Below are 3,703 nucleotides of genomic sequence, written 5' to 3'. Positions count from 1 at the left end.
AAAAAAAAAAAAAGGCCCTGAGGGTGGCTTCACACACGCACTTACGGACAAGGAGGCTGAGGTCAGAGGTGGTGTGGCCTGCCGAGGGAGCCATCTTCCGCCGTGGATGGCACGGGCTGGTGTTGTGGGCGCCGTGTGGAGGGAGGCGTGCCCAGGGCCGCCGGCCTCGGTCTCCGCCTGTGGGAAGGGCTCGCCCAGGCGTGCCCTGGTCCCAGGCGCCCCACGCGGTATGTGCTCTCTTGCAGTTCTGTGAGGTCCTGTCGGCCCCCGAGGTGAGCCGCTGGGCGGGCCCCATCATCGACGTGCTCCTGGACTACGTGGGCAACGTGCAGCTCTGCGCACGGCTCAAGGAGCACATCGACAGCTTCGACGACTGGGCCGTCATCAAGGAGAAGGCAGGTAGGGCCCGGCGGAGCGCTGCCGCGGCACCGAGCCGTGCTGACCGCCCCCACCCCGGTGAGCGCCCGCTCTGTGCCAGGCTCGGTGCTGGGCATCTCACGTGGGCGTCCGCACCTCCTGGGGTTGAGCGTGAGGCCAGAGGGCAGAGCCCGACCCACACCCGGGTCTGCACCGCCTGAGTGGCTCGCCGGATCTCCCCCTGGCGTTTTGACCGGTTTTGGCTCCCAGAAGGGCGGCAGGGCCTTGGGGTGTGGAGCCCCTGATTTGCGCCTCGGAGGGGCAGGGTGGCGGTCTAGGGCATCTCACGGTAAATACACGAAAAGCGCTGCGCGGCTTGTTCCAGATGCAGATTCTGACCCTGTGGGGCTGGGGCGGAGCCAGAGAGCCTGCATGTTGGCGGCGTCCGGGTGATGCCACACGCCCGGGCACAGACCACGCTGGGAGGCAGGTGGAGCCTGCCTTGTGGGCGACGAGGGCAGGGCCCCTCCCCAGCTGAACGAGGCAGCTGGGTGGCTCCCAGCCCCTTCCCCATCTGCCCGCCTGAAGGGTGCTTGGCACAGGAAAGCGGGCCCTGCCGCGGTCCCTTGCGGTGTGTAGGTTGTGGGGGCTGCCAGGCCAGGTCAGGCCGAGGAGGCCAGAATCCCTCCTGCGCCCGACAGAGCTCACCGGGGTGGGCGAGGTGTTGGAAGCGGGCAGACTGGATGTGTACGTGGCAGAGATGGCCCGTGCGGAGGGCCCGGCCCGCCCCCCGGGGCTTTCCGGGGCTCAGGTCACCGTCCCGCTCGGGCTGCATGCCGGTCCATGGGGAGGCGGTCCGGCCTGCCCGGGTCACGGCCCCTCTCCCCTGGCTGCCCTGCCCCCGGCGAGACTGCGGTGCCTCAGCGCCCTCCCAGCGTCTGGCTCTGACTCTCAAGCCCTCCTTGGGGCCTCCTGTGGGACTTCCCACGGACACCGATGCCCGGAAGGGACCTCAATGGAGACCTTGGTCAAAGGTCCCAGCCGGGCTCGGTGGCTCAGCCTTCATCCCACGCCTTTGGGAGGCTGAGGTGAGTGGATGGCCTGAGCCCGCGGGTTCGAGACCCGCCTGGGCAACTTGGCGACACCTCATTTCTACAGTAAATCAAAAAATGAGCCGGGCGTGGTAGTGCGCACCTGTAGTTCCAGCTCCTTGGAAGGCTGAGGCGGAAGGATCGCCGGAGCCCAGCAGGCGAGGCTGCGGTGCCCGGGAGCGGCCACTGCACTCCGGTCTGGGCGACAGAGTGAGACTCTGACTCAAAAAAAAAAGTTCCCGGGGAGGGAGGCGCAGCAAAGTCACAGCAAGCCTCCGACGGTGACGGCCGGTTGCTGTCAACCACGGACCTTGGCCGCTAGAGGGCGGGGCGGTCCGTGTCTGTCCTGCCCCCAGCCTGTCCTGTCCCCTTCCACAGGGAAGGGCCGTCCCTCACACCAGCATTCCTAGCGAATCCTTCCTCCCCAGCGCCTGTCTGGGCTCGCAAAGCCCCCCTCCCCTCTGCAGAGCACGCTCCACGTGTGCACGAGCGCTGTGGTGCTGACGTCACTGTCCTGGGGAGGGACACGCGGGCTCCGGGAGGCGGCACGCGGACCCCGTAGGCTGGCCAGCCTTGCCCTCGGGGCCCATGTCCCCTGCCCACCGGCAGCCCGTGCAGAGCTTCCCAGGCCGGCTCAGAGGGCGTGAGAGTGTCAGAGACACGGCCACGGGGTGTGGACGTCCCGCTCCTCCTTGCCCGCCCACCCCCGGGCTGCATGCCTTCCCTGCTGGGCACTTGCTGTCCCCTGCCTGGAACGCCTTGCTGCCTTCCGCCCCCGGTACACTACCGCCCGGCCCAGGGCCCTGTGCCGAGGGCCCGGCTGGTGCAGGAGCCTTCCCCGATGCCCCCGGGGCAGCTGCTTCTGCCTCCTTGGCCCACGTGCAGAGCTAGGGGCAGTGAAGGGGCCCGGCATGTCCCCTGACCCTGTGCTCGGGGCCCAAGGGACTCACCCCTTCCCACGGCTTCCCCGCCCCAGCTGAGGAGACACCACTGCGGCCCGTTTCAGGGGGAGCGGGGGTTCGCCATGGTCCCGCGCGCCAAGACCTAGACCCCCTGGGGGTGGGCAGAGCGGGGAGCGGGAGCCACAGGGAGCTGCCAGTGCCCGCCCCCTTGCCCCGGCCTCCCAGCACCCTGGGAGCTCTGAGCTGAGTTCCAACCGGGGGCATTTAAGAGGGCAGCGCCGGACCCGATGCCCAGGCTGAGGAGCGCAAGTGAGGAGATGCCAGCCCTGGGCCGGGTGGGCTTCTAGGCCGGGCTGGGGAGCTCGCCTGTGAAATGGGCACGGAGCCTCTCTGGCACCGTCCTTGGGCTCGCCGACGGATGGTGGCGACCGGTGGCAAGGGGCCCTCCTGGGTCACCAGCAGGTACCCCCCTTGCCCCGCACACCAGGGGGCGCCTCCCGCAGGCGGGGTCACAGACGCAGACCCTGGCCCGGTCGCCAAGGACAGTCGGCATCCCTCTTTCCCTCCCTTTTCCAGAACCTCCAAGACCTCTGGCTCACCTCTGCCGGCTGCGGGTTCGAAAGGCCCTTGGGAAGTCCCGCATAACGCTCCTAGACACGCTGCCTCTCCCGGGCCGGCTGATCCGATACCTGAAGTATGAGAACACCCAGTAGCCGGGCCGTGGGGCGAGCAGTGGCCCCCGGACGTTCCCACTGCATCTCCGGACGGTGGCGTCCCTGACTCCGAGGCACCTGGTGGCAGACGGGGTGGTGCCCGCCTCCCTCCTGGCCGGGGCAGCTGGGAGGGCCGGGCCAGGTCTTGGGCCGAGCTCAGGCGTCACATGGACGGTTTGCTTTCACACTGGCGGGCAGACCCCGGGTGGTCCGGGAGGGTGGGCTCCGAGCTCCGTGCCCCTCCCTGTGCTCTGTGAACCTCCCGCTCCAGGTGCAGGGCGGTGGAGGGGCCCCCGGGCCCCTGGGGGCTCCGTGAAGCACAATAAAGGTTACACATGGACGCCCTCTCACTGGCCTCTCTGCGACCTGAGGTCCTCAGCCCGCTCCGGGCAGTCGTGGGGGCGGAGACGGGGCACACGGACCCCAGAACGGTCACCGTCGCTCGGGCTTCTGAGAGACCCAGGAGGCGTGTCCTGCATTCACCAAGAGAGACCCGATGCCCAGTGGGGTCTCCCCCGTGGGGTTTCCCCGTCCTGCTTCCGTTGCCGTGGAGACAAGCTTCATCAGCAATAAGGCCTCGGTGCCCACGGGTCTCTGGAAAGCCAGATTGCCCCACGTGTGTTTCCTGGCTCTCCATTTT

At 68.6% G+C, this 3,703-nt stretch overlaps 1 long non-coding RNA gene across 1 annotated transcript; it reads left to right on the top strand.

The window, feature by feature from the left end:
* The first annotated feature begins 240 nt into the window (after positions 1-240).
* Positions 241-3,413, top strand: LOC103268472. The gene is made up of 2 exons (XR_504820.1): positions 241-399; positions 2,927-3,413. It is a non-coding gene; the product is annotated as an uncharacterized LOC103268472 (long non-coding RNA).
* The last annotated feature ends 290 nt before the right edge of the window (positions 3,414-3,703 follow it).

The sequence above is a fragment of the Carlito syrichta genome, unplaced genomic scaffold, assembly GCF_000164805.1.
Source record: "Carlito syrichta isolate Samal-C Ts95f unplaced genomic scaffold, Tarsius_syrichta-2.0.1 Scaffold104755, whole genome shotgun sequence".
NCBI lineage: Eukaryota > Metazoa > Chordata > Mammalia > Primates > Tarsiidae > Carlito > Carlito syrichta.
The sequence above is the reverse complement of the archived record's forward strand: the minus strand, read 5'-3'. Positions and strand labels throughout refer to the sequence as shown.